Raw genomic sequence first — 8,365 nt, forward strand, 5'->3', positions numbered from 1 at the left:
AGTAGAATCAAATCGAGCAAACTAAACGTCATTATATTGCTAAGAAAATATTAAGCAAGGTTAGGTGTTGACATTCGCTAATTTACGTGTACGTGTGTAATGAAAGAAACTCAATGGTTGAGTGAGTGTCACCATGAAAGAGAAAATCTCGAATGAAAAATTAGAATATTGTCACTTTGATAAATATTTGAGAAAAAATTATTTAGCGGAAGAAATGGCAAAAAAAAAAAAATTTCTCATACACTCTTCAGTCTATATTGGCTGGTCTAAGTATAACGAAGAGGGTGGCGCGTGTTTCTAAATTAAAATAAAATAAATTCTTATTATTATTATTATTCTTTTTAATTAAGTAAGAAAAGAAAATTAAACATAACATTAAAGAAAAAGCAAGTGTTGGATGATCGAAAAGAGAGAGAAAAAAAAAAAGGAAAATTCATTAAAAAGCACATCTGAAAAAAGAAAAGCAAAGAAAAGAAAAAAATAATACAAAAAAAAAAAAATAAAAATAAATATATATATATATATATAATAAAAAATACATAAAAAAACTAAAGATAAATTGAAAAAAGTAAAAGTGTAGAAAAAAAATTTATATTTATCTATATATTTTGCTTAAAATAAAGTGCAAAAAGGAAAAAAAAAAAATCTTTAACAAAAAAAAAAAAGAATATTCGAAGTTAAAATTTATTAATGATATTATTCTTCTAATAATCCAACCTTGATGATTGCTTATGTGGTGACATTAGCAGCATTTTGTGTTTTATTGTCGTTATTGTCTAATTTATACCTAAGGATAAATGTATTGCTTGCTATTCAGTTCCACTGTCACGGTTAAAGCTGTTTGAATTTTAAGGTAAGCCAGCCCCTCAATCTATATTTAGCGCACATATATATAATATGAGCAACCATCCACTACCAGTACCATCGCAATCACTTTTTAACAACAACGAGACAATCAGCACATATTTATTTATATATATATATATATATATATACATATGAATTTTTCTTCTTTTGTCATTTTGTTTACATTGATTAGCATTGTTTTGTTTTAGTATTGCATCGCGCATAAATAAATTTTAGTGACGTCAATCTGTCTAGTGAACTCTGTTCGGCAGACACTAAAAGTTCACATATAAGCATGTACGGATTTTTTTCAAAGGCTCGTTAAAATCATTTTTCATACCGTGCAAGAAAAAAAAAAAAACAACATTTAAGTAGTTGTAAAGAAAGTAAATATATTCAGAAGAGAAGTAAAAGCACTATTGTGGGCCACGAATCACGCTTAAATGTCCTGCTTCACTTCGCTCACTATAGGCAATCATTCCTTTTCGCAGTAATGCATTAAAAATTGTACATTATATTTATATGAATGCATAATTGTCATGAAAGCTCCTCATATTGGAGGATGCTAAAAACGCCAACTAAGGCGGTCCAAATTACTTATGAAAGATTCCCATAATAAAAGACTACAAGTTAGACTTTATCGCCACATGCAAGTGTTTGGTTTTGATGAGAACTCTTTTATACATTTGGCTAAGAGACCTATTTAATCCAAATCAAGTTATCCTTATAAGCTAGTTTGTATCAAAAAATATCAAAATTTAAACATTTTTGCCGTATTAAGGCTTATTTTCCATTAAGCCCCTTTGTACGAGCTGAGATCCAGAAAATACATCCTGTTTCTATAAATTTAGTGAGATGATTGTTTGAGTCAAATAGTTATTAATTACATAAGGAATCTTGAAAATTAGTTTCTTTTACCATATAAAAGATTCAGATTGGCGAATCCGATCCTAATATTTCACACCAATTCAGAATGACCAAGTACTAGTCCTTAGAAATTTTTGTTGCTAAATTCTGAAAATTAGAATTTTTTTTCATCTAAACTCTTATCAAATAAAGACGTTGTGTAGAGAGTAGTCGAAAAAGTGTTCCGATCTGAAGCACTATCAATAGCTTTCGTTACTGCAACAAATTTCATTAAAATGCCTCAAAAATTGCGACGTGTAGGTTGAAAGCAAAAACGGCGGCAGCCATCAGATGAATAGACGCTTAACTCGATTCAGGAAGTGATTTTCAATCGATAGGTGTAATAAAAGATGTCTCTACCCAAAACTTGAGCTTTATATAAGTTCGCACACATTTAATATACCCTATACGAAAAGTGTTATAAGGTATAATAAGTAAAAACACTATGGTGGTCAACAGAACTTCACTTAATATACTTATTCATATAATAGCTTTTCAAAATGAGGTTTTCTAAGGGGGAAGGTCGACCAAGTGATCTCATCCGAATCGTTTTCAATGGCAGTATGCCAAATTTCATTGAAATATTTCAAATATTGCGACTTGTAGGTTGAACGCAAGAGAACAAGATAGACAGAAAGGCAACCAAGCTTGAATGGATTCTCAATCGATCGGCATAATAATAAAAGATGGATCTATCTGAATTCCTTCTGGGTGTTCTCCAAGAACTTTAACCCTTAAACCCTTGTCAGACAAATGCTGTCGAATATGAAAAATTATATCCTTTATTAAAAGTCAATTTCCAAGTCTTACTAAAAATTTTCTTTTTCATAGTAGAAGATAGTGAAATGCTCTCATTGCCGTAAAGTTCAGTGCTTTTTATAGATTTTTTTTGTACTGATTTGTTTTTAAATGTTTCGTTTTGCCTAAATTCGACAATGGTTAGAAAGTTCTTTCATTCGGATATAAAAGACGTCATTAATCAGACTAATTATAGTGAAATAATGTAGAGTATGCCTCAAGTATTTCATATAAAGGAACTTGAGAGAAGTAGCCTTCGATTTAAGCTGCGACTACGTGAGTCTGTTCATTCTTGTGATCGTCTAACTATCAGCCTGATTTTATATTTGTTCTTAATGATTTTCATCACATTCAGCTCAGTAAGTAAGAGAGTTAATGGCCGTGTCTCTGTTTCGTGGGCATGTTCTCCAACTATTTGCAAAGTCCTTTACTTGTTTTCACAGCATTCATCCGCATGGTTGCGTTTAATAATTGTATCCAATATATTCAGAGCGATATCTGCCTATATAAAACCTAAGCTATTGAATATAATTCCTGCGCTGTACTTTCAATGCAAAGCTGCTTTCTGAGTTTTTAAGAGTTTCCGTATTCTCACCTAAAAACAATCAAAAAAGTCACGTTTCGTTCATATAATTTAACGTGAAAATTAAATGTAATAAAAGTATGTTATCATCGAAAATATCTTTCTGTTTTTTGTGCCATTCTTAGTGGCCGATTGCATAGCATTCGTATGCTGCCAAAGTTGTATTTATGCTACACGTGTTTCGATTGTATATTTGTGTCCATCAGCGGAAAGGGGAGCGTATAATCGATTTGTTAAAACGTTCGCAACGTTCAAAAGGAATCTTCTGCTTTTCAAAGCGATTATCTGTCTAAGTAAGTAATGCCTGTGTTATACGGGCCACTAATGAAATGAAAATTTGGCAAAAATATCGCATGTTGTTCAACGCAGTTTGCTATGCATTACATGCCGAATCGGTCAAAGCATACGCTCGAAGTATGAAGTAAAGTAGGAACTCCTAATTTTTTTCGTGTTTTCTCTCATCACTCATAAACTTCAGAAATAAATGTTTGTACCTTCCCTCTTACAATAAGGGTGAAGAGTATAAATGATTTGGTCAAAGCTCTATATAATTTTCTCACTTACTTGCACCACAAGTGGTGTAGGGTATATTACTTTGTGCGGTCGTATGTAACAGGCAGAAGTGCTTAAGGTAGACTCACTTTTTATTGTACCGATCGATTCAGTACCATAATCTGAAGTGATTTAAGCCTGTCTTTCCGTCTGTCCGTGTAAATTTATTTTCAAGTTAAAGGTAGCAATTTTTTAAATATTTCGCTGAACTTTGGTACAATGGCGAGAACGAACGCTACTGAAAATGGTTCGGATCGATTCACTTTTTTCATCAGAGCGACCCCGTATGACGTTCTATTCTGAAAAGTTCTTATAAGGAAATAAATGCAATTTTCCAAAATTTCTCAGCAAAAGTGCGTAAGTAGTAGTATTTGGATATTCTAAATTGATATGGAAACTTTAGACCGACTGGGCAATTTTTGCATCCACTCATGTAACGAACACTGAAGTGCACACAACAAAAAGATCAAATTTTCAATGCTATACGAAGAAAATTATACCATAATTGTACCATAATTAGACCTTCCGGGCCTATTTTTTGGCGTCTACTATAATAAGAAGTTTCATGAAAATTGACCTCTTGTAGAACAGAAAAGTCTAAATTTTAATACGTGGTGATGAAAATTATTGATCCATAATAATAGTTTTATACAAAAATGAATCTTAATAAATTTGGACCGTCTAAGCATATCTTGGAATCCTGCCTTATGTAAGGATTAAATATGTATTAGTTTAGGTTGCGTTTTGGGTCCGCTTCCCGGTAAATAAGGACATGAAAAATATACCTTTACTTAGAAACAAGCTACAATTTTTGTGTTCTATAATAAAAATAAGAATTGTATTAGACAATATGGTGTAGGGTATTTAATAGTCGGCCTTGCCCTACTATAATGTTCTTACTTGTTTCGATATATTTTTCGCGCCTTGCGATATGAAGTTTGGGCGGCAGTACTCGACAAATACCCACATTTTATTATGCTTGTTGTGTAGTGTCGTTATGCTACTATAGCACAGTATGATGATATGCTTACGTTTACGTAGCTTTCTATAACTCTATTGTATGAACGTTTTTATACTCTGCACCACTTGTGCTAGAAGAGCATATGAAGTTTGTGCGGATCTATGTAAAGCCCAGAGTACCTGAAGCTAGAGCCACCTTTTATTACAGCAATCGAGTTAGATTCATTTTTTGCATATATCTGTCCGCCATTATATTTAGTTTTCTCATGTTTAACCTGAACACTAGAATTTTTGAGATATTTGGATGAAATTTGGTATATTGGCGTATTTTGGACCAAAGACGAACGCTATTAAAAGTGTCCGCCTCTTTTCGATCACTTCCCATATATCGTCTTGTTTTGACGACTCGTTATTCGAAGAACTGTAGAATGGTGCGGGATATATATTGGCGGATTGCGGCCCACTATAGTGTTTTTGCCTATTGTAAGTTTTCTAAAGCTCCTCATATTTTTCGTTGTTGTACCGAAAATGTTTACGTGGTTAGGATCTACTTTCATAAATTACACACAAGTTTATCATTATATATTTATTCATTTTTCATTGTTTACCGCATGTTTATGCGTAAAGAGAATTGTGATAATTAAACAATTAATCCTTGGTTAGGAAACATCTAGATTTTTAACTGAAAACATACCGTCTAGTATAAAAGGCGTATTAAATACAGGAATAATAAATTAATTAACTTATTTTTTTAGTATGTTGACGTTTTTGGTTAGCTGGTGCAAATATTTGAAATATTTCTATTAAGAGGAGAATACTATGCCATATATTTAGATCTGTTTTCCTTGCTCTAAGAACACAAAAACGAAACGAATCGCGGGGTACCTGGAAAATTATGTTAAGCGACGCCCAAAGTTTTTTTTTGCAGTTTGTAGCGTGGTAACTGACGCCGCTGAAAAATCTCTGAACTTGATTTATTTATCCTCGTAAATCATTGCTTTGCCTACCATTTTTATAACACAACACTCACCAAGGAAGGCGGATGAGGAGTATTAACGCATCTGCATGATTTTTAGATAGTACAAATCTTTAAATGAAATGTTTCAAAATGCTATAACATTCCGACCATTACTTCACAAATTACAGTTAGTTCAGTAAGCCCAGAAGAAATTTAGATTTTTCCATAATTTAAAAAAAGCAAAAGAAGCGTACGGATTCGCCGATAGTGACGATATTTATACATAATCCTACGGAGTTGTTAAGTGATGTTTTGTCTAAGAATTATTATTATTATTATTATTACAATTTATTTAGATCAAAAAAATATGTTCTAAGATTGAGAATCGAATGAGCTAAGACTCTAGGCTCTTTTTTTAAAGATGGTTAGTTCAGTTGCTTTAACAAAGTTCTATAAGTATTTTCAAGAAGTCCACAGGTTTAGACGCTAGCTGCGCGAAGAGAGAGTAAACTTTTCAAATAAAGATACCTTTATGATAAGCTTTCATGCTTCCTTCTTCGAAAAGAAACAGAAATTATCAGCTCTTAATTAGCTTATGGCATGTCCAGTAAAAACGCCCGTCAACATATGGTACCAGCGACTCTGTACCTTAAAAAATATTTCAGAACAATTAAGAACATTGTAGTCCGGCAAGGTCGTCTATTAGATATCTTACACCAATTCGCCTAACACAATTATTCACTCGTTTTGGCAAATAATACACTAAAAATGACACATGGTTTTCATGCAAAGGCATACTTTTAATGAACTTCCTCATTTTGGAGGATTCTCGTAACTTCGCATGGTACTATCCAAATTTAGCAAAGTTCATTCACTTCCTAAAAATTTTACGGTTTCTCAGTTTACGTTAAAAAAAGTAAAAATTGGACTTTCTCTCTATGTAAGGGCTCGCTTTTCATGATAACTCCTATATATGTTACGTGTTATAAGGTCTAAAAAATAGACCGATTTCATTCAAATTCTCGACCATTAATTTTTTGCTAAATTGCTACTATGAACCAATTTTCATCATAACATATTACAAATTAAATCTTTTCCTGAAGGGTTTACTATTTATGAGAAATTTTATATGGACTATCATTCAGAAATATAGTTCGCTTCATTTTTACGTCACACATCTACCATGAATAAATTTTCGTCTTAGAATATCACCAACTAGGCATTTATGGAATATAAAAATGGAAGGGTGTAAAGATAAACTCGAATTTAAATAGCGAAGACATCTACCATTTCTGTTAAAAAAACTCTATTACCCACTTAACAGAGCTCTGTTAAATAATTACAATTGAGAAATAGTTGGATTTCAAAACCTACTCCGTCAATATCAAAAACGGAAAATATGGATGTGCACCTTTTTTGAATATATATGAAAATACCTTTCAAACAAACTAAACAAATTCAAATTCTGCCTATGGCAGCTATTTTTAACGGTGTTTTGAAATTTGGTGCGTTAGCGAAAAATGGATATGGAACAACATCCAAATTTGAGACATAGTGCGACCAAACTAGAAAATGTCATCTATATATCACGTGAATTTATGTAAAACTACCTGTCGAATGCGCAAAAAAGTTAAAACTTTTCTTTCGAGAACTATTTTTAACGATTTTTTCAAATTTGGTATGTTAGCGAAAAATGGATGTAAGTATAGTATAGTATAATACTAGTTTAGTATGGTATAGTATATTGACAGTATATATACTATACTATAGCATAGTATAATATGTAATATTACAAAATACACTATACTGTAGTGCAATAATTTTCAGTACAAAATACACTATACTGTAGTACAATAATTTCCCATACAAAATATACTATACTGTGGTATATTGTAGTACAATAATTTCCCATACAAAATACACTATACTGTAGTACAATAATTTTCAGTACAAAATACACAATGCTGTAGTATAAAAATTTTCAGTACAAAATACACTATACTGTAGCACAATATTTTTTAGTACAAAACACACTATTCTTTAGTGTACTGTAGTACCATGATTTTGAGTACAAAATACACTATACTGTAGTACAATAATTTCCCATACAGAATATATTATACTGTAGTACAATATCTTTCAGTACAAAATACACTATACTGCAGTATAATGTAGTACAATGATTTTCAGTACAAAATGCACTATACTGTAGTACAATAATTTCTAGTACAAAATAAACTATATCGTCGTACAATATTTTTCAGTACAAGATACACTATACTGTAGTATACTGTAGTACAATGATTTTCAGTACAAAAAGCACTATGCTGTAGTACAATAATTTCCAGTACAAAATACAATACAATATCTTCCAGTACAAAATACACTATACTGTGGTATACTGTAGTACAATTACTTTCAGTGCAAAATGCACTATACTGTAGTACAATATCTTTCAGTACAAAATACACTATACCGCAGTATGCTGTAGTACAATGATTTTCAGTACAGAATGCACTATGCTGTAGTACAAAAATATTCAGTACAAAAAGCGCTATACTGTAGTACAATAATTTCTAGTACAAAATAAACTGTGCTGTCGTACAACATTTTTCAGTACAAAGTACACTATACTGTAGTATACTGTAGTACAATGAATCTGAGTACGATATACACTATACCGTAGTATGAAAGTTTTCAGTGCAAAAAGCGCTGTACTGTAGTACAATAATTTCTAGTACAAAATAAACTATACTGTAGTA

The 8,365-nt window shown here is 31.6% G+C and overlaps 1 protein-coding gene across 1 annotated transcript in view; it reads left to right on the forward strand.

The window, feature by feature from the left end:
- Positions 1-620: 620 nt before the first annotated feature.
- Positions 621-8,365, forward strand: part of LOC119636958 — a 282,667-nt gene continuing 274,922 nt past the window's right edge. The window contains 1 exon segment of the mRNA XM_038032717.1: positions 621-853. The gene's annotated coding sequence lies outside the window, so the exon portion shown is untranslated.

Source organism: Glossina fuscipes, unplaced genomic scaffold (assembly GCF_014805625.2).
Source record: "Glossina fuscipes isolate IAEA_lab_2018 unplaced genomic scaffold, Yale_Gfus_2 42, whole genome shotgun sequence".
Taxonomy (NCBI): domain Eukaryota; kingdom Metazoa; phylum Arthropoda; class Insecta; order Diptera; family Glossinidae; genus Glossina; species Glossina fuscipes.